Source organism: Tachypleus tridentatus, chromosome 12, assembly GCF_004210375.1.
Source record: "Tachypleus tridentatus isolate NWPU-2018 chromosome 12, ASM421037v1, whole genome shotgun sequence".
Lineage (NCBI taxonomy): Eukaryota > Metazoa > Arthropoda > Merostomata > Xiphosura > Limulidae > Tachypleus > Tachypleus tridentatus.
Window position 1 is genome coordinate 58,030,730 of NC_134836.1, and position 25,727 is coordinate 58,056,456.

The 25,727-nt window shown below is 38.1% G+C and overlaps 1 protein-coding gene across 1 annotated transcript in view; it reads left to right on the forward strand.

Moving 5' to 3' along the window:
• Window positions 1-25,727, forward strand: part of LOC143235629 (fasciclin-2-like) — a 66,448-nt gene that overhangs the window by 21,853 nt on the left and 18,868 nt on the right. The window lies entirely within an intron of this gene.

The window sequence follows — 25,727 nt, forward strand, 5'->3', positions numbered from 1 at the left end:
GTGGACAGTACTACGTAACTAACAGCACTAGGTACAGTTTATAATGTCGACAGTACTACGTAACTAACAGCACTAGGTACAGTTTATAATGTCGACAGTACTACGTAACTAACAGCACTAGGTACAGTTTATAATGTCGACAGTACTACGTAACTAACAGCACTAGGTACAGTTTATAATGTGGACAGTACTACGTAACTAACAGCACTAGGTACAGTTTATAATGTGGACAGTACTACGTAACTAACAGCACTAGGTACAGTTTATAATGTCGACAGTACTACGTAACTAACAGCACTAGGTACAGTTTATAATGTCGACAGTACTACGTAACTAACAGCACTAGGTACAGTTTATAATGTCGACAGTACTACGTAACTAACAGCACTAGGTACAGTTTATAATGTGGACAGTACTACGTAACTAACAGCACTAGGTACAGTTTATAATGTCGACAGTACTACGTAACTAACAGCACTAGGTACAGTTTATAATGTGGACAGTACTACGTAACTAACAGCACTAGGTACAGTTTATAATGTCGACAGTACTACGTAACTAACAGCACTAGGTACAGTTTATAATGTCGACAGTACTACGTAACTAACAGCACTAGGTACAGTTTATAATGTGGACAGTACTACGTAACTAACAGCACTAGGTACAGTTTATAATGTCGACAGTACTACGTAACTAACAGCACTAGGTACAGTTTATAATGTCGACAGTACTACGTAACTAACAGCACTAGGTACAGTTTATAATGTGGACAGTACTACGTAACTAACAGCACTAGGTACAGTTTATAATGTCGACAGTACTACGTAACTAACAGCACTAGGTACAGTTTATAATGTCGACAGTACTACGTAACTAACAGCACTAGGTACAGTTTATAATGTCGACAGTACTACGTAACTAACAGCACTAGGTACAGTTTATAATGTGGACAGTACTACGTAACTAACAGCACTAGGTACAGTTTATAATGTCGACAGTACTACGTAACTAACAGCACTAGGTACAGTTTATAATGTCGACAGTACTACGTAACTAACAGCACTAGGTACAGTTTATAATGTGGACAGTACTACGTAACTAACAGCACTAGGTACAGTTTATAATGTCGACAGTACTACGTAACTAACAGCACTAGGTACAGTTTATAATGTCGACAGTACTGCGTACAGTTTATAATGTCGACAGTACTACGTAACTAACAGCACTAGGTACAGTTTATAATGTGGACAGTACTACGTAACTAACAGCACTAGGTACAGTTTATAATGTGGACAGTACTACGTAACTAACAGCACTAGGTACAGTTTATAATGTCGACAGTACTACGTAACTAACAGCACTAGGTACAGTTTATAATGTGGACAGTACTACGTAACTAACAGCACTAGGTACAGTTTATAATGTCGACAGTACTACGTAACTAACAGCACTAGGTACAGTTTATAATGTCGACAGTACTACGTAACTAACAGCACTAGGTACAGTTTATAATGTCGACAGTACTACGTAACTAACAGCACTAGGTACAGTTTATAATGTGGACAGTACTACGTAACCAACAGCACTAGGTACAGTTTATAATGTCGACAGTACTACGTAACTAACAGCACTAGGTACAGTTTATAATGTCGACAGTACTACGTAACTAACAGCACTAGGTACAGTTTATAATGTCGACAGTACTACGTAACTAACAGCACTAGGTACAGTTTATAATGTCGACAGTACTACGTAACTAACAGCACTAGGTACAGTTTATAATGTCGACAGTACTACGTAACTAACAGCACTAGGTACAGTTTATAATGTCGACAGTACTACGTAACTAACAGCACTAGGTACAGTTTATAATGTCGACAGTACTACGTAACTAACAGCACTAGGTACAGTTTATAATGTCGACAGTACTACGTAACTAACAGCACTAGGTACAGTTTATAATGTCGACAGTACTACGTAACTAACAGCACTAGGTACAGTTTATAATGTGGACAGTACTACGTAACTAACAGCACTAGGTACAGTTTATAATGTGGACAGTACTACGTAACTAACAGCACTAGGTACAGTTTATAATGTGGACAGTACTACGTAACTAACAGCACTAGGTACAGTTTATAATGTGGACAGTACTACGTAACTAACAGCACTAGGTACAGTTTATAATGTCGACAGTACTACGTAACCAACAGCACTAGGTACAGTTTATAATGTCGACAGTACTACGTAACTAACAGCACTAGGTACAGTTTATAATGTCGACAGTACTACGTAACTAACAGCACTAGGTACAGTTTATAATGTGGACAGTACTACGTAACTAACAGCACTAGGTACAGTTTATAATGTCGACAGTACTACGTAACTAACAGCACTAGGTACAGTTTATAATGTCGACAGTACTACGTAACTAACAGCACTAGGTACAGTTTATAATGTCGACAGTACTACGTAACTAACAGCACTAGGTACAGTTTATAATGTGGACAGTACTACGTAACTAACAGCACTAGGTACAGTTTATAATGTCGACAGCACTACGTAACTGACAGCTTTAGGTACAGTTTATAATGTGGACAGTACTATGTAACTGACAGCTTTAGGTACAGTTTATAATGTGGACAGTACTATGTAACTGACAGCACCAGGTACAGTTTATAATGTCGACAGTACTACGTAACCAACAGCACTAGGTACAGTTTATAATGTCGACAGTACTACGTAACTAACAGCACTAGGTACAGTTTATAATGTCGACAGTACTACGTAACTAACAGCACTAGGTACAGTTTATAATGTCGACAGTACTACGTAACTAACAGCACTAGGTACAGTTTATAATGTCGACAGTACTACGTAACTAACAGCACTAGGTACAGTTTATAATGTCGACAGTACTACGTAACTAACAGCACTAGGTACAGTTTATAATGTGGACAGTACTACGTAATTAACAGCACTAGGTACAGTTTATAATGTGGACAGTACTACGTAACTAACAGCACTAGGTACAGTTTATAATGTGGACAGTACTACGTAACCAACAGCACTAGGTACAGTTTATAATGTCGACAGTACTACGTAACCAACAGCACTAGGTACAGTTTATAATGTCGACAGTACTACGTAACTAACAGCACTAGGTACAGTTTATAATGTCGACAGTACTACGTAACTAACAGCACCAGGTACAGTTTATAATGTCGACAGTACTACGTAACCAACAGCACTAGGTACAGTTTATAATGTGGACAGTACTACGTAACCGACAGCACTAGGTACAGTTTATAATGTCGACAGTACTACGTAACCAACAGCACTAGGTACAGTTTATAATGTGGACAGTACTACGTAACCAACAGCACTAGGTACAGTTTATAATGTCGACAGTACTACGTAACTAACAGCACCAGGTACAGTTTATAATGTCGACAGTACTACGTAACCAACAGCACTAGGTACAGTTTATAATGTCGACAGTACTACGTAACCAACAGCACCAGGTACAGTTTATAATGTGGACAGTACTACGTAACTAACAGCACTAGGTACAGTTTATAATGTCGACAGTACTACGTAACCAACAGCACTAGGTACAGTTTATAATGTCGACAGTACTACGTAACTAACAGCACTAGGTACAGTTTATAATGTGGACAGTACTACGTAACCAACAGCACTAGGTACAGTTTATAATGTCGACAGTACTACGTAACTAACAGCACTAGGTACAGTTTATAATGTCGACAGTACTACGTAACTAACAGCACTAGGTACAGTTTATAATGTCGACAGTACTACGTAACTAACAGCACTAGGTACAGTTTATAATGTGGACAGTACTACGTAACTAACAGCACTAGGTACAGTTTATAATGTGGACAGTACTACGTAACTAACAGCACTAGGTACAGTTTATAATGTCGACAGTACTACGTAACTAACAGCACTAGGTACAGTTTATAATGTCGACAGTACTACGTAACCAACAGCACTAGGTACAGTTTATAATGTCGACAGTACTACGTAACTAACAGCACTAGGTACAGTTTATAATGTGGACAGTACTACGTAACCAACAGCACTAGGTACAGTTTATAATGTCGACAGTACTACGTAACTAACAGCACTAGGTACAGTTTATAATGTGGACAGTACTACGTAACTAACAGCACTAGGTACAGTTTATAATGTCGACAGCACTACGTAACCAACAGCACTAGGTACAGTTTATAATGTCGACAGTACTACGTAACCAACAGCACTAGGTACAGTTTATAATGTCGACAGTACTACGTAACTAACAGCACTAGGTACAGTTTATAATGTCGACAGTACTACGTAACTAACAGCACTAGGTACAGTTTATAATGTCGACAGTACTACGTAACCAACAGCACTAGGTACAGTTTATAATGTCGACAGTACTACGTAACTAACAGCACTAGGTACAGTTTATAATGTCGACAGTACTACGTAACTAACAGCACTAGGTACAGTTTATAATGTCGACAGTACTACGTAACCAACAGCACTAGGTACAGTTTATAATGTCGACAGTACTACGTAACTAACAGCACTAGGTACAGTTTATAATGTCGACAGTACTACGTAACCAACAGCACTAGGTACAGTTTATAATGTGGACAGTACTACGTAACCAACAGCACTAGGTACAGTTTATAATGTCGACAGTACTACGTAACTAACAGCACTAGGTACAGTTTATAATGTCGACAGTACTACGTAACTAACAGCACTAGGTACAGTTTATAATGTGGACAGTACTACGTAACTAACAGCACTAGGTACAGTTTATAATGTCGACAGTACTACGTAACTAACAGCACTAGGTACAGTTTATAATGTCGACAGTACTACGTAACTAACAGCACTAGGTACAGTTTATAATGTGGACAGTACTACGTAACTAACAGCACTAGGTACAGTTTATAATGTGGACAGTACTACGTAACTAACAGCACTAGGTACAGTTTATAATGTCGACAGTACTACGTAACTAACAGCACTAGGTACAGTTTATAATGTCGACAGTACTACGTAACTAACAGCACTAGGTACAGTTTATAATGTCGACAGTACTACGTAACTAACAGCACTAGGTACAGTTTATAATGTCGACAGTACTACGTAACTAACAGCACTAGGTACAGTTTATAATGTGGACAGTACTACGTAACCAACAGCACCAGGTACAGTTTATAATGTCGACAGTACTACGTAACCAACAGCACTAGGTACAGTTTATAATGTCGACAGTACTACGTAACCAACAGCACTAGGTACAGTTTATAATGTCGACAGTACTACGTAACCAACAGCACCAGGTACAGTTTATAATGTCGACAGTACTACGTAACTAACAGCACTAGGTACAGTTTATAATGTCGACAGTACTACGTAACCAACAGCACTAGGTACAGTTTATAATGTCGACAGTACTACGTAACCAACAGCACTAGGTACAGTTTATAATGTCGACAGTACTACGTAACTAACAGCACTAGGTACAGTTTATAATGTCGACAGTACTACGTAACCAACAGCACTAGGTACAGTTTATAATGTCGACAGTACTACGTAACTAACAGCACTAGGTACAGTTTATAATGTCGACAGTACTACGTAACTAACAGCACTAGGTACAGTTTATAATGTGGACAGTACTACGTAACTAACAGCACTAGGTACAGTTTATAATGTCGACAGTACTACGTAACCAACAGCACTAGGTACAGTTTATAATGTGGACAGTACTACGTAACTAACAGCACTAGGTACAGTTTATAATGTCGACAGTACTACGTAACCAACAGCACTAGGTACAGTTTATAATGTCGACAGTACTACGTAACCAACAGCACTAGGTACAGTTTATAATGTCGACAGTACTACGTAACTAACAGCTTTAGGTACAGTTTATAATGTGGACAGTACTATGTAACTGACAGCACCAGGTACAGTTTATAATGTCGACAGTACTACGTAACTAACAGCACTAGGTACAGTTTATAATGTGGACAGTACTATGTAACTAACAGCACTAGGTACAGTTTATAATGTCGACAGTACTATGTAACTAACAGCACTAGGTACAGTTTATAATGTCGACAGTACTACGTAACTAACAGCACTAGGTACAGTTTATAATGTCGACAGTACTACGTAACTAACAGCACTAGGTACAGTTTATAATGTGGACAGTACTACGTAACTAACAGCACTAGGTACAGTTTATAATGTGGACAGTACTACGTAACCAACAGCACTAGGTACAGTTTATAATGTCGACAGTACTACGTAACTAACAGCACTAGGTACAGTTTATAATGTCGACAGTACTACGTAACTAACAGCACTAGGTACAGTTTATAATGTCGACAGTACTACGTAACTAACAGCACTAGGTACAGTTTATAATGTCGACAGTACTACGTAACTAACAGCACTAGGTACAGTTTATAATGTCGACAGTACTACGTAACTAACAGCACTAGGTACAGTTTATAATGTGGACAGTACTACGTAACTAACAGCACTAGGTACAGTTTATAATGTCGACAGTACTACGTAACTAACAGCACTAGGTACAGTTTATAATGTCGACAGTACTACGTAACCAACAGCACTAGGTACAGTTTATAATGTCGACAGTACTACGTAACCAACAGCACTAGGTACAGTTTATAATGTCGACAGTACTACGTAACCAACAGCACTAGGTACAGTTTATAATGTCGACAGTACTACGTAACCAACAGCACTAGGTACAGTTTATAATGTGGACAGTACTACGTAACCAACAGCACTAGGTACAGTTTATAATGTGGACAGTACTACGTAACTAACAGCACTAGGTACAGTTTATAATGTCGACAGTACTACGTAACTAACAGCACTAGGTACAGTTTATAATGTCGACAGTACTACGTAACCTAACAGCACTAGGTACAGTTTATAATGTCGACAGTACTACGTAACCAACAGCACTAGGTACAGTTTATAATGTCGACAGTACTACGTAACTAACAGCACCAGGTACAGTTTATAATGTCGACAGTACTACGTAACCAACAGCACTAGGTACAGTTTATAATGTCGACAGTACTACGTAACTAACAGCACTAGGTACAGTTTATAATGTCGACAGTACTACGTAACCAACAGCACTAGGTACAGTTTATAATGTGGACAGTACTACGTAACTAACAGCACTAGGTACAGTTTATAATGTCGACAGTACTACGTAACTAACAGCACTAGGTACAGTTTATAATGTCGACAGTACTACGTAACTAACAGCACCAGGTACAGTTTATAATGTCGACAGTACTACGTAACTAACAGCACTAGGTACAGTTTATAATGTCGACAGTACTACGTAACTAACAGCACCAGGTACAGTTTATAATGTCGACAGTACTACGTAACCAACAGCACTAGGTACAGTTTATAATGTCGACAGTACTACGTAACCAACAGCACTAGGTACAGTTTATAATGTCGACAGTACTACGTAACTAACAGCACTAGGTACAGTTTATAATGTCGACAGTACTACGTAACTAACAGCACTAGGTACAGTTTATAATGTGGACAGTACTATGTAACTAACAGCACTAGGTACAGTTTATAATGTCGACAGTACTACGTAACTGACAGCACTAGGTACAGTTTATAATGTCGACAGTACTACGTAACCAACAGCACTAGGTACAGTTTATAATGTCGACAGTACTACGTAACCAACAGCACTAGGTACAGTTTATAATGTCGACAGTACTACGTAACTAACAGCACTAGGTACAGTTTATAATGTCGACAGTACTACGTAACTAACAGCACTAGGTACAGTTTATAATGTCGACAGTACTACGTAACTAACAGCACTAGGTACAGTTTATAATGTGGACAGTACTACGTAACTAACAGCACTAGGTACAGTTTATAATGTCGACAGTACTACGTAACCAACAGCACTAGGTACAGTTTATAATGTCGACAGTACTACGTAACCAACAGCACTAGGTACAGTTTATAATGTGGACAGTACTACGTAACCAACAGCACTAGGTACAGTTTATAATGTCGACAGTACTACGTAACTAACAGCACTAGGTACAGTTTATAATGTCGACAGTACTACGTAACCAACAGCACTAGGTACAGTTTATAATGTCGACAGTACTACGTAACCAACAGCACTAGGTACAGTTTATAATGTCGACAGTACTACGTAACTAACAGCACTAGGTACAGTTTATAATGTCGACAGTACTACGTAACTAACAGCACTAGGTACAGTTTATAATGTCGACAGTACTACGTAACTAACAGCACTAGGTACAGTTTATAATGTGGACAGTACTACGTAACTAACAGCACTAGGTACAGTTTATAATGTCGACAGTACTACGTAACTAACAGCACTAGGTACAGTTTATAATGTCGACAGTACTACGTAACTAACAGCACTAGGTACAGTTTATAATGTCGACAGTACTACGTAACCAACAACAGGCACGACAGGTAACCGACAGCACTAGGTACAGTTTATAATGTGGACAGTACTACGTAACCAACAGCACTAGGTACAGTTTATAATGTCGACAGTACTACGTAACTAACAGCACTAGGTACAGTTTATAATGTGGACAGTACTACGTAACTAACAGCACTAGGTACAGTTTATAATGTGGACAGTACTACGTAACTAACAGCACTAGGTACAGTTTATAATGTCGACAGTACTACGTAACCAACAGCACTAGGTACAGTTTATAATGTGGACAGTACTACGTAACTAACAGCACTAGGTACAGTTTATAATGTGGACAGTACTACGTAACCAACAGCACTAGGTACAGTTTATAATGTCGACAGTACTACGTAACCAACAGCACTAGGTACAGTTTATAATGTCGACAGTACTACGTAACTAACAGCACTAGGTACAGTTTATAATGTCGACAGTACTACGTAACTAACAGCACTAGGTACAGTTTATAATGTCGACAGTACTACGTAACTAACAGCACTAGGTACAGTTTATAATGTGGACAGTACTACGTAACTAACAGCACTAGGTACAGTTTATAATGTCGACAGTACTACGTAACTAACAGCACTAGGTACAGTTTATAATGTGGACAGTACTACGTAACCAACAGCACTAGGTACAGTTTATAATGTCGACAGTACTACGTAACCAACAGCACTAGGTACAGTTTATAATGTCGACAGTACTACGTAACTAACAGCACTAGGTACAGTTTATAATGTCGACAGTACTACGTAACCAACAGCACTAGGTACAGTTTATAATGTCGACAGTACTACGTAACCAACAGCACTAGGTACAGTTTATAATGTCGACAGTACTACGTAACTAACAGCACTAGGTACAGTTTATAATGTCGACAGTACTACGTAACTAACAGCACTAGGTACAGTTTATAATGTCGACAGTACTACGTAACTAACAGCACTAGGTACAGTTTATAATGTGGACAGTACTATGTAACCAACAGCACTAGGTACAGTTTATAATGTCGACAGTACTACGTAACTAACAGCACTAGGTACAGTTTATAATGTCGACAGTACTACGTAACTAACAGCACTAGGTACAGTTTATAATGTCGACAGTACTACGTAACTAACAGCACTAGGTACAGTTTATAATGTCGACAGTACTACGTAACTAACAGCACTACAGTAATGTGGACAGTACTACGTAACTAACAGCACTAGGTACAGTTTATAATGTGGACAGTACTACGTAACTAACAGCACTAGGTACAGTTTATAATGTCGACAGTACTACGTAACTAACAGCACTAGGTACAGTTTATAATGTCGACAGTACTACGTAACTAACAGCACTAGGTACAGTTTATAATGTCGACAGTACTACGTAACTAACAGCACTAGGTACAGTTTATAATGTGGACAGTACTACGTAACTAACAGCACTAGGTACAGTTTATAATGTCGACAGTACTACGTAACTGACAGCACTAGGTACAGTTTATAATGTCGACAGTACTACGTAACTAACAGCACTAGGTACAGTTTATAATGTCGACAGTACTACGTAACTAACAGCACTAGGTACAGTTTATAATGTCGACAGTACTACGTAACTAACAGCACTAGGTACAGTTTATAATGTCGACAGTACTACGTAACTAACAGCACTAGGTACAGTTTATAATGTCGACAGTACTACGTAACTAACAGCACTAGGTACAGTTTATAATGTGGACAGTACTACGTAACTAACAGCACTAGGTACAGTTTATAATGTCGACAGTACTACGTAACTAACAGCACTAGGTACAGTTTATAATGTGGACAGTACTACGTAACTAACAGCACTAGGTACAGTTTATAATGTGGACAGTACTACGTAACTAACAGCACTAGGTACAGTTTATAATGTCGACAGTACTACGTAACTAACAGCACTAGGTACAGTTTATAATGTCGACAGTACTACGTAACTAACAGCACTAGGTACAGTTTATAATGTCGACAGTACTACGTAACTAACAGCACTAGGTACAGTTTATAATGTGGACAGTACTACGTAACTAACAGCACTAGGTACAGTTTATAATGTGGACAGTACTACGTAACTAACAGCACTAGGTACAGTTTATAATGTGGACAGTACTACGTAACTAACAGCACTAGGTACAGTTTATAATGTGGACAGTACTACGTAACTAACAGCACTAGGTACAGTTTATAATGTGGACAGTACTACGTAACTAACAGCACTAGGTACAGTTTATAATGTGGACAGTACTATGTAACCAACAGCACTAGGTACAGTTTATAATGTCGACAGTATTATGTAACTAACAGCACTAGGTACAGTTTATAATGTGGACAGTACTACGTAACTAACAGCACTAGGTACAGTTTATAATGTGGACAGTACTACGTAACTAACAGCACTAGGTACAGTTTATAATGTCGACAGTACTACGTAACTAACAGCACTAGGTACAGTTTATAATGTGGACAGTACTACGTAACTAACAGCACTAGGTACAGTTTATAATGTCGACAGTACTACGTAACTAACAGCACTAGGTACAGTTTATAATGTCGACAGTACTACGTAACTAACAGCACTAGGTACAGTTTATAATGTCGACAGTACTACGTAACTAACAGCACTAGGTACAGTTTATAATGTCGACAGTACTACGTAACTAACAGCACTAGGTACAGTTTATAATGTGGACAGTACTACGTAACTAACAGCACTAGGTACAGTTTATAATGTCGACAGTACTACGTAACTAACAGCACTAGGTACAGTTTATAATGTCGACAGTACTACGTAACTAACAGCACTAGGTACAGTTTATAATGTCGACAGTACTACGTAACTAACAGCACTAGGTACAGTTTATAATGTCGACAGTACTACGTAACCTAACAGCACTAGGTACAGTTTATAATGTGGACAGTACTACGTAACTAACAGCACTAGGTACAGTTTATAATGTGGACAGTACTACGTAACTAACAGCACTAGGTACAGTTTATAATGTGGACAGTACTACGTAACTAACAGCACTAGGTACAGTTTATAATGTCGACAGTACTACGTAACCAACAGCACTAGGTACAGTTTATAATGTGGACAGTACTACGTAACTAACAGCACTAGGTACAGTTTATAATGTCGACAGTACTACGTAACTAACAGCACTAGGTACAGTTTATAATGTGGACAGTACTACGTAACTAACAGCACTAGGTACAGTTTATAATGTGGACAGTACTACGTAACCTAACAGCACTAGGTACAGTTTATAATGTGGACAGTACTACGTAACTAACAGCACTAGGTACAGTTTATAATGTGGACAGTACTACGTAACTAACAGCACTAGGTACAGTTTATAATGTCGACAGTACTACGTAACTAACAGCACTAGGTACAGTTTATAATGTGGACAGTACTACGTAACTAACAGCACTAGGTACAGTTTATAATGTCGACAGTACTACGTAACTAACAGCACTAGGTACAGTTTATAATGTCGACAGTACTACGTAACTAACAGCACTAGGTACAGTTTATAATGTCGACAGTACTACGTAACCAACAGCACTAGGTACAGTTTATAATGTCGACAGTACTACGTAACTAACAGCACTAGGTACAGTTTATAATGTGGACAGTACTACGTAACTAACAGCACTAGGTACAGTTTATAATGTCGACAGTACTACGTAACTAACAGCACTAGGTACAGTTTATAATGTGGACAGTACTACGTAACTAACAGCACTAGGTACAGTTTATAATGTCGACGACAGTACTACGTAACTAACAGCACTAGGTACAGTTTATAATGTCGACAGTACTACGTAACTAACAGCACTAGGTACAGTTTATAATGTGGACAGTACTACGTTAACAGCACTAGGTACAGTTTATAATGTCGACAGTACTACGTAACTAACAGCACTAGGTACAGTTTATAATGTGGACAGTACTACGTAACTAACAGCACTAGGTACAGTTTATAATGTCGACAGTACTACGTAACTAACAGCACTAGGTACAGTTTATAATGTGGACAGTACTACGTAACTAACAGCACTAGGTACAGTTTATAATGTCGACAGTACTACGTAACTAACAGCACTAGGTACAGTTTATAATGTCGACAGTACTACGTAACTAACAGCACTAGGTACAGTTTATAATGTCGACAGTACTACGTAACTAACAGCACTAGGTACAGTTTATAATGTCGACAGTACTACGTAACTAACAGCACTAGGTACAGTTTATAATGTCGACAGTACTACGTAACTAACAGCACTAGGTACAGTTTATAATGTCGACAGTACTACGTAACTAACAGCACTAGGTACAGTTTATAATGTCGACAGTACTACGTAACTAACAGCACTAGGTACAGTTTATAATGTCGACAGTACTACGTAACTAACAGCACTAGGTACAGTTTATAATGTCGACAGTACTACGTAACTAACAGCACTAGGTACAGTTTATAATGTGGACAGTACTACGTAACTAACAGCACTAGGTACAGTTTATAATGTGGACAGTACTACGTAACTAACAGCACTAGGTACAGTTTATAATGTCGACAGTACTACGTAACTACAGCACTAGGTACAGTTTATAATGTGGACAGTACTACGTAACTAACAGCACTAGGTACAGTTTATAATGTCGACAGTACTACGTAACTAACAGCACTAGGTACAGTTTATAATGTGGACAGTACTACGTAACTAACAGCACTAGGTACAGTTTATAATGTCGACAGTACTACGTAACTAACAGCACTAGGTACAGTTTATAATGTCGACAGTACTACGTAACTAACAGCACTAGGTACAGTTTATAATGTGGACAGTACTACGTAACTAACAGCACTAGGTACAGTTTATAATGTCGACAGTACTACGTAACTAACAGCACTAGGTACAGTTTATAATGTCGACAGTACTACGTAACTAACAGCACTAGGTACAGTTTATAATGTGGACAGTACTACGTAACTAACAGCACTAGGTACAGTTTATAATGTCGACAGTACTACGTAACTAACAGCACTAGGTACAGTTTATAATGTGGACAGTTTACGTAACTAACAGCACTAGGTACAGTTTATAATGTGGACAGTACTACGTAACTAACAGCACTAGGTACAGTTTATAATGTCGACAGTACTACGTAACTAACAGCACTAGGTACAGTTTATAATGTCGACAGTACCACGTAACTAACAGCACTAGGTACAGTTTATAATGTCGACAGTACTACGTAACTAACAGCACTAGGTACAGTTTATAATGTGGACAGTACTACGTAACTAACAGCACTAGGTACAGTTTATAATGTCGACAGTACTACGTAACTAACAGCACTAGGTACAGTTTATAATGTCGACAGTACTACGTAACTAACAGCACTAGGTACAGTTTATAATGTCGACAGTACTACGTAACTAACAGCACTAGGTACAGTTTATAATGTCGACAGTACTACGTAACTAACAGCACTAGGTACAGTTTATAATGTCGACAGTACTACGTAACTAACAGCACTAGGTACAGTTTATAATGTCGACATACTAACTAACAGCACTAGGTACAGTTTATAATGTGGACAGTACTACGTAACTAACAGCACTAGGTACAGTTTATAATGTGGACAGTACTACGTAACTAACAGCACTAGGTACAGTTTATAATGTCGACAGACTACGTAACTAACAGCACTAGGTACAGTTTATAATGTCGACAGTACTACGTAACTAACAGCACTAGGTACAGTTTATAATGTGGACAGTACTACGTAACTAACAGCACTAGGTACAGTTTATAATGTCGACAGTACTACGTAACCAACAGCACTAGGTACAGTTTATAATGTGGACAGTACTACGTAACTAACAGCACTAGGTACAGTTTATAATGTGGACAGTACTACGTAACTAACAGCACTAGGTACAGTTTATAATGTGGACAGTACTACGTAACTAACAGCACTAGGTACAGTTTATAATGTGGACAGTACTACGTAACTAACAGCACTAGGTACAGTTTATAATGTCGACAGTACTACGTAACTAACAGCACTAGGTACAGTTTATAATGTCGACAGTACTACGTAACTAACAGCACTAGGTACAGTTTATAATGTGGACAGTACTACGTAACTAACAGCACTAGGTACAGTTTATAATGTCGACAGTACTACGTAACTAACAGCACTAGGTACAGTTTATAATGTCGACAGTACTACGTAACTAACAGCACTAGGTACAGTTTATAATGTCGACAGCACTACGTAACTAACAGCTAGGTACAGTTTATAATGTGGACAGTACTACGTAACTAACAGCACTAGGTACAGTTTATAATGTCGGACAGTACTACGTAACTAACAGCACTAGGTACAGTTTATAATGTCGACAGTACTACGTAACTAACAGCACTAGGTACAGTTTATAATGTCGACAGTACTACGTAACTAACAGCACTAGGTACAGTTTATAATGTCGACAGTACTACGTAACTAACAGCACTAGGTACAGTTTATAATGTCGACAGTACTACGTAACTAACAGCACTAGGTACAGTTTATAATGTGGACAGTACTACGTAACTAACAGCACTAGGTACAGTTTATAATGTCGACAGTACTACGTAACTAACAGCACTAGGTACAGTTTATAATGTCGACAGTACTACGTAACTAACAGCACTAGGTACAGTTTATAATGTCGACAGTACTACGTAACTAACAGCACTAGGTACAGTTTATAATGTCGACAGTACTACGTAACTAACAGCACTAGGTACAGTTTATAATGTGGACAGTACTACGTAACTAACAGCACTAGGTACAGTTTATAATGTGGACAGTACTACGTAGGTAACTACAGCACTAGGTACAGTTTATAATGTCGACAGTACTACGTAACTAACAGCACTAGGTACAGTTTATAATGTCGACAGTACTACGTAACTAACAGCACTAGGTACAGTTTATAATGTCGACAGTACTACGTAACTAACAGCACTAGGTACAGTTTATAATGTCGACAGTACTACGTAACTAACAGCACTAGGTACAGTTTATAATGTGGACAGTACTACGTAACTAACAGCACTAGGTACAGTTTATAATGTCGACAGTACTACGTAACTGACAGCACTAGGTACAGTTTATAATGTGGACAGTACTACGTAACTAACAGCACTAGGTACAGTTTATAATGTCGACAGTACTACGTAACTAACAGCACTAGGTACAGTTTATAATGTCGACAGTACTACGTAACTAACAGCACTAGGTACAGTTTATAATGTCGACAGTACTACGTAACTAACAGCACTAGGTACAGTTTATAATGTCGACAGTACTACGTAACTAACAGCACTAGGTACAGTTTATAATGTGGACAGTACTACGTAACTAACAGCACTAGGTACAGTTTATAATGTCGACAGTACTACGTAACTAACAGCACTAGGTACAGTTTATAATGTCGACAGTACTACGTAACTAACAGCACTAGGTACAGTTTATAATGTCGACAGTACTACGTAACTAACAGCACTAGGTACAGTTTATAATGTCGACAGTACTACGTAACTAACAGCACTAGGTACAGTTTATAATGTGGACAGTACTACGTAACTAACAGCACTAGGTACAGTTTATAATGTCGACAGTACTACGTAACTAACAGCACTAGGTACAGTTTATAATGTCGACAGTACTACGTAACTAACAGCACTAGGTACAGTTTATAATGTCGACAGTACTACGTAACTAACAGCACTAGGTACAGTTTATAATGTCGACAGTACTACGTAACTAACAGCACTAGGTACAGTTTATAATGTCGACAGTACTACGTAACTAACAGCACTAGGTACAGTTTATAATGTCGACAGTACTACGTAACTAACAGCACTAGGTACAGTTTATAATGTCGACAGTACTACGTAACCAACAGCACTAGGTACAGTTTATAATGTCGACAGTACTACGTAACTAACAGCACTAGGTACAGTTTATAATGTCGACAGTACTACGTAACTAACAGCACTAGGTACAGTTTATAATGTCGACAGTACTACGTAACTAACAGCACTAGGTACAGTTTATAATGTGGACAGTACTACGTAACTAACAGCACTAGGTACAGTTTATAATGTGGACAGTACTACGTAACTAACAGCACTAGGTACAGTTTATAATGTGGACAGTACTACGTAACTAACAGCACTAGGTACAGTTTATAATGTGGACAGTACTACGTAACTAACAGCACTAGGTACAGTTTATAATGTCGACAGTACTACGTAACTAACAGCACTAGGTACAGTTTATAATGTCGACACGTACTACGTAACTACGTAACAGCACTAGGTACAGTTTATAATGTGGACAGTACTACGTAACTAACAGCACTAGGTACAGTTTATAATGTCGACAGTACTACGTAACTAACAGCACTAGGTACAGTTTATAATGTGGACAGTACTACGTAACTAACAGCACTAGGTACAGTTTATAATGTGGACAGTACTACGTAACTAACAGCACTAGGTACAGTTTATAATGTGGACAGTACTACGTAACTAACAGCACTAGGTACAGTTTATAATGTGGACAGTACTACGTAACTAACAGCACTAGGTACAGTTTATAATGTCGACAGTACTACGTAACTAACAGCACTAGGTACAGTTTATAATGTGGACAGTACTACGTAACTAACAGCACTAGGTACAGTTTATAATGTCGACAGTACTACGTAACTAACAGCACTAGGTACAGTTTATAATGTGGACAGTACTACGTAACTAACAGCACTAGGTACAGTTTATAATGTCGACAGTACTACGTAACCAACAGCACTAGGTACAGTTTATAATGTGGACAGTACTACGTAACTAACAGCACTAGGTACAGTTTATAATGTGGACAGTACTACGTAACTAACAGCACTAGGTACAGTTTATAATGTCGACAGTACTACGTAACTAACAGCACTAGGTACAGTTTATAATGTCGACAGTACTACGTAACTAACAGCACTAGGTACAGTTTATAATGTCGACAGTACTACGTAACTAACAGCACTAGGTACAGTTTATAATGTCGACAGTACTACGTAACTAACAGCACTAGGTACAGTTTATAATGTGGACAGTACTACGTAACTAACAGCACTAGGTACAGTTTATAATGTCGACAGTACTACGTAACTAACAGCACTAGGTACAGTTTATAATGTGGACAGTACTACGTAACTAACAGCACTAGGTACAGTTTATAATGTCGACAGTACTACGTAACTAACAGCACTAGGTACAGTTTATAATGTCGACAGTACTACGTAACTAACAGCACTAGGTACAGTTTATAATGTCGACAGTACTACGTAACTAACAGCACTAGGTACAGTTTATAATGTGGACAGTACTACGTAACTAACAGCACTAGGTACAGTTTATAATGTGGACAGTACTACGTAACTAACAGCACTAGGTACAGTTTATAATGTCGACAGTACTACGTAACTAACAGCACTAGGTACAGTTTATAATGTGGACAGTACTACGTAACTAACAGCACTAGGTACAGTTTATAATGTGGACAGTACTACGTAACTAACAGCACTAGGTACAGTTTATAATGTGGACAGTACTACGTAACTAACAGCACTAGGTACAGTTTATAATGTCGACAGTACTACGTAACTAACAGCACTAGGTACAGTTTATAATGTGGACAGTACTACGTAACTAACAGCACTAGGTACAGTTTATAATGTGGACAGTACTACGTAACTAACAGCACTAGGTACAGTTTATAATGTCGACAGTACTACGTAACTAACAGCACTAGGTACAGTTTATAATGTCGACAGTACTACGTAACTAACAGCACTAGGTACAGTTTATAATGTCGACAGTACTACGTAACTAACAGCACTAGGTACAGTTTATAATGTCGACAGTACTACGTAACAGTTTATAACAGCACTAGGTACAGTTTATAATGTCGACAGTACTACGTAACTAACAGCACTAGGTACAGTTTATAATGTCGACAGTACTACGTAACTAACAGCACTAGGTACAGTTTATAATGTGGACAGTACTACGTAACTAACAGCACTAGGTACAGTTTATAATGTCGACAGCACTACGTAACTAACAGCACTAGGTACAGTTTATAATGTCGACAGTACTACGTAACTAACAGCACTAGGTACAGTTTATAATGTCGACAGTACTACGTAACTACAGCACTAGGTACAGTTTATAATGTCGACAGCACTACGTAACTAACAGCACTAGGTACAGTTTATAATGTCGACAGTACTACGTAACTAACAGCACTAGGTACAGTTTATAATGTCGACAGTACTACGTAACTAACAGCACTAGGTACAGTTTATAATGTCGACAGTACTACGTAACTAACAGCACTAGGTACAGTTTATAATGTCGACAGTACTACGTAACTAACAGCACTAGGTACAGTTTATAATGTCGACAGTACTACGTAACTAACAGCACTAGGTACAGTTTATAATGTGTCGACAGTTACTACGTAACTAACAGCACTAGGTACAGTTTATAATGTCGACAGTACTACGTAACTAACAGCACTAGGTACAGTTTATAATGTCGACAGTACTACGTAACTAACAGCACTAGGTACAGTTTATAATGTCGACAGTACTACGTAACTAACAGCACTAGGTACAGTTTATAATGTCGACAGTACTACGTAACTAACAGCACTAGGTACAGTTTATAATGTGGACAGTACTACGTAACTAACAGCACTAGGTACAGTTTATAATGTGGACAGTACTACGTAACTAACAGCACTAGGTACAGTTTATAATGTCGACAGTACTACGTAACTAACAGCACTAGGTACAGTTTATAATGTGGACAGTACTACGTAACTAACAGCACTAGGTACAGTTTATAATGTGGACAGTACTACGTAACTAACAGCACTAGGTACAGTTTATAATGTCGACAGTACTACGTAACTAACAGCACTAGGTACAGTTTATAATGTCGACAGTACTACGTAACTAACAGCACTAGGTACAGTTTATAATGTCGACAGTACTACGTAACTAACAGCACTAGGTACAGTTTATAATGTCGACAGTACTACGTAACTAACAGCACTAGGTACAGTTTATAATGTGGACAGTACTACGTAACTAACAGCACTAGGTACAGTTTATAATGTCGACAGTACTACGTAACTAACAGCACTAGGTACAGTTTATAATGTCGACAGTACTACGTAACTAACAGCACTAGGTACAGTTTATAATGTCGACAGTACTACGTAACTGACAGCACTAGGTACAGTTTATAATGTCGACAGTACTACGTAACTAACAACTAGGTACAGTTTATAATGTCGACAGTACTACGTAACTAACAGCACTAGGTACAGTTTATAATGTCGACAGTACTACGTAACTAACAGCACTAGGTACAGTTTATAATGTGGACAGTACTACGTAACTAACAGCACTAGGTACAGTTTATAATGTCGACAGTACTACGTAACTAACAGCACTAGGTACAGTTTATAATGTCGACAGTACTACGTAACTAACAGCACTAGGTACAGTTTATAATGTGGACAGTACTACGTAACTAACAGCACTAGGTACAGTTTATAATGTGGACAGTACTACGTAACTAACAGCACTAGGTACAGTTTATAATGTGGACAGTACTACGTAACTAACAGCACTAGGTACAGTTTATAATGTGGACAGTACTACGTAACTAACAGCACTAGGTACAGTTTATAATGTCGACAGTACTACGTAACTAACAGCACTAGGTACAGTTTATAATGTCGACAGTTACTACGTAACTAACAGCACTAGGTACAGTTTATAATGTGGACAGTACTACGTAACTAACAGCACTAGGTACAGTTTATAATGTCGACAGTACTACGTAACTAACAGCACTAGGTACAGTTTATAATGTGGACAGTACTACGTAACTAACAGCACTAGGTACAGTTTATAATGTCGACAATACTACGTAACAACAGCACTAGGTACAGTTTATAATGTGGACAGTACTACGTAACTAACAGCACTAGGTACAGTTTATAATGTGGACAGTACTACGTAACTAACAGCACTAGGTACAGTTTATAATGTGGACAGTGCTACGTACTTAACAGCACTAGGTACAGTTTATAATGTCGACAGTACTGCGTAACTAACAGCACTAGGTACAGTTTATAATGTCGACAGTACTACGTAACTAACAGCACTAGGTACAGTTTATAATGTCGACAGTACTACGTAACTAACAGCACTAGGTACAGTTTATAATGTCTAGGACAGTTTATAATGTGGACAGTACTACGTAACTAACAGCACTAGGTACAGTTTATAATGTCGACAGTACTACGTAACTAACAGCACTAGGTACAGTTTATAATGTCGACAGTACTACGTAACTAACAGCACTAGGTACAGTTTATAATGTGGACAGTACTACGTAACTAACAGCACTAGGTACAGTTTATAATGTCGACAGTACTACGTAACTAACAGCACTAGGTACAGTTTATAATGTCGACAGTACTACGTAACTAACAGCACTAGGTACAGTTTATAATGTGGACAGTACTACGTAACTAACAGCACTAGGTACAGTTTATAATGTCGACAGTACTACGTAACTAACAGCACTAGGTACAGTTTATAATGTCGACAGTACTACGTAACTAACAGCACTAGGTACAGTTTATAATGTCGACAGTACTACGTAACTAACAGCACTAGGTACAGTTTATAATGTCGACAGTACTACGTAACTAACAGCACTAGGTACAGTTTATAATGTGGACAGTACTACGTAACTAACAGCACTAGGTACAGTTTATAATGTCGACAGTACTACGTAACTAACAGCACTAGGTACAGTTTATAATGTGGACAGTACTACGTAACTAACAGCACTAGGTACAGTTTATAATGACAAGTACTACGTAACTAACAGCACTAGGTACAGTTTATAATGTCGACAGTACTACGTAACTAACAGCACTAGGTACAGTTTATAATGTGGACAGTACTACGTAACTAACAGCACTAGGTACAGTTTATAATGTCGACAGTACTACGTAACTAACAGCACTAGGTACAGTTTATAATGTCGACAGTACTACGTAACTAACAGCACTAGGTACAGTTTATAATGTCGACAGTACTACGTAACTAACAGCACTAGGTACAGTTTATAATGTGGACAGTACTACGTAACTAACAGCACTAGGTACAGTTTATAATGTCGACAGTACTACGTAACTAACAGCACTAGGTACAGTTTATAATGTGGACAGTACTACGTAACTAACAGCACTAGGTACAGTTTATAATGTGGACAGTACTACGTAACTAACAGCACTAGGTACAGTTTATAATGTCGACAGTACTACGTAACTAACAGCACTAGGTACAGTTTATAATGTGGACAGTACTACGTAACTAACAGCACTAGGTACAGTTTATAATGTCGACAGTACTACGTAACTAACAGCACTAGGTACAGTTTATAATGTCGACAGTACTACGTAACTGACAGCACTAGGTACAGTTTATAATGTCGACAGTACTACGTAACTAACAGCACTAGGTACAGTTTATAATGTCGACAGTACTACGTAACTAACAGCACTAGGTACAGTTTATAATGTGGACAGTACTACGTAACTAACAGCACTAGGTACAGTTTATAATGTGGACAGTACTACGTAACTAACAGCACTAGGTACAGTTTATAATGTCGACAGTACTACGTAACTAACAGCACTAGGTACAGTTTATAATGTCGACAGTACTACGTAACTAACAGCACTAGGTACAGTTTATAATGTCGACAGCACTACGTAACTAACAGCACTAGGTACAGTTTATAATGTGGACAGTACTACGTAACTAACAGCACTAGGTACAGTTTATAATGTGGACAGTACTACGTAACTAACAGCACTAGGTACAGTTTATAATGTGGACAGTACTACGTAACTAACAGCACTAGGTACAGTTTATAATGTGGACAGTACTACGTAACTCAACAGCACTAGGTACAGTTTATAATGTCGACAGTACTACGTAACTAACAGCACTAGGTACAGTTTATAATGTGGACAGTACTACGTAACTAACAGCACTAGGTACAGTTTATAATGTGGACAGTACTACGTAACTAACAGCACTAGGTACAGTTTATAATGTCGACAGTACTACGTAACTAACAGCACTAGGTACAGTTTATAATGTGGACAGTACTACGTAACTAACAGCACTAGGTACAGTTTATAATGTCGACAGTACTACGTAACTAACAGCACTAGGTACAGTTTATAATGTCGACAGTACTACGTAACTAACAGCACTAGGTACAGTTTATAATGTCGACAGTACTACGTAACTAACAGCACTAGGTACAGTTTATAATGGACAGTACTACGTAACTAACAGCACTAGGTACAGTTTATATTGTGGACAGTACTATGTAACTAACAGCACTAGGTACGGTTTATAATGTGGACAGTACTATGTAACTAACAGCACTAGGTACAGTTTATAATGTCGACAGTGCTATGTAACTAACAGCACTAGGTACAGTTTATAATGGGGACAGTACTACGTAACTAACAGCACTAGGTACAGTTTATAATGTGGACAGTACTACGTAACTAACAGCACTAGGTACAGTTTATAATGTCGACAGTACTACGTAACTTCAGCACTAGGTACAGGTTATAATAATGGACAAGTACTACGTAACTAACAGCACTAGGTACAGTTTATAATGTGGACAGTACTACGTAACTAACAGCACTAGGTACAGTTTATAATGTCGACAGTACTACGTAACTAACAGCACTAGGTACAGTTTATAATGTGGACAGTACTACGTAACTAACAGCACTAGGTACAGTTTATAATGTGGACAGTACTACGTAACTAACAGCACTAGGTACAGTTTATAATGTGGACAGTACTACGTAACTAACAGCACTAGGTACAGTTTATAATGTGGACAGTACTACGTAACTAACAGCACTAGGTACAGTTTATAATGTCGACAGTACTACGTAACTAACAGCACTAGGTACAGTTTATAATGTCGACAGTACTACGTAACTAACAGCACTAGGTACAGTTTATAATGTCGACAGTACTACGTAACTGACAGCACTAGGTACAGTTTATAATGTCGACAGTACTACGTAACTAACAGCACTAGGTACAGTTTATAATGTCGACAGTACTACGTAACTAACAGCACTAGGTACAGTTTATAATGTGGACAGTACTACGTAACTAACAGCACTAGGTACAGTTTATAATGTCGACAGTACTACGTAACTAACAGCACTAGGTACAGTTTATAATGTGGACAGTACTACGTAACTAACAGCACTAGGTACAGTTTATAATGTCGACAGTACTACGTAACTAACAGCACTAGGTACGGTTTATAATGTGGACAGTACTATGTAACTAACAGCACTAGGTACAGTTTATAATGTCGACAGTACTATGTAACTAACAGCACTAGGTACAGTTTATAATGTGGACAGTACTACGTAACTGACAGCACTAGGTACAGTTTATAATGTCGACAGTACTACGTAACTAAACAGCACTAGGTACAGTTTATAATGTCGACAGTACTACGTAACTAACAGCACTAGGTACAGTTTATAATGTCGACAGTACTACGTAACTAACAGCACTAGGTACAGTTTATAATGTCGACAGTACTACGTAACTAACAGCACTAGGTACAGTTTATAATGTGGACAATTTACTACGTAACTAACAGCACTAGGTACAGTTTATAATGTCGACAGTACTACGTAACTAACAGCACTAGGTACAGTTTATAATGTGGACAGTACTACGTAACTAACAGCACTAGGTACAGTTTATAATGTGGACAGTACTACGTAACTAACAGCACTAGGGTACAGTTTATAATGTCGACAGTACTACGTAACTAACAGCACTAGGTACAGTTTATAATGTCGACAGTTACTACGTAACTAACAGCACTAGGTACAGTTTATAATGTCGACAGTACTACGTAACTGACAGCACTAGGTACAGTTTATAATGTGGACAGTACTATGTAACTGACAGCACCAGGTACAGTTTATAATGTCGACAGTACTACGTAACTAACAGCACTAGGTACAGTTTATAATGTGTCGACATGTACTACGTAAACTAGCAGCACTAGGTACAGTTTATAATGTGGACAGCAGTACTACAAACTAACAGCACTAGGTACAGTTTATAATGTGGACAGTACTATGTAACTAACAGCACTAGGTACAGTTTATAATGTCGACAGTACTACGTAACTAACAGCACTAGGTACAGTTTATAATGTGGACAGTACTACGTAACTAACAGCACTAGGTACAGTTTATAATGTCGACAGTACTACGTAACTAACAGCACTAGGTACAGTTTATAATGTGACAGTACTACGTAACTAACAGCACTAGGTACAGTTTATAATGTCGACAGTACTACGTAACTAACAGCACTAGGTACAGTTTATAATGTGGGACAGTACTACGTAACCAACAGCACTAGGTACAGTTTATAATGTGGACAGTACTACGTAACTAACAGCACTAGGTACAGTTTATAATGTCGACAGTACTACGTAACCAACAGCACTAGGTACAGTTTATAATGTCGACAGTACTACGTAACAGCACTAGGTACAGTTTATAATGTCGACAGTACTACGTAACTAACAGCACTAGGTACAGTTTATAATGTCGACAGTACTACGTAACTAACAGCACTAGGTACAGTTTATAATGTGGACAGTACTACGTAACCAACAGCACTAGGTACAGTTTATAATGTGGACAGTACTACGTAACTAACAGCACTAGGTACAGTTTATAATGTCGACAGTACTACGTAACCAACAGCACTAGGTACAGTTTATAATGTCGACAGTACTACGTAACTAACAGCACTAGGTACAGTTTATAATGTGGACAGCACCACGTAACTGACAGCACTAGGTACAGTTTATAATGT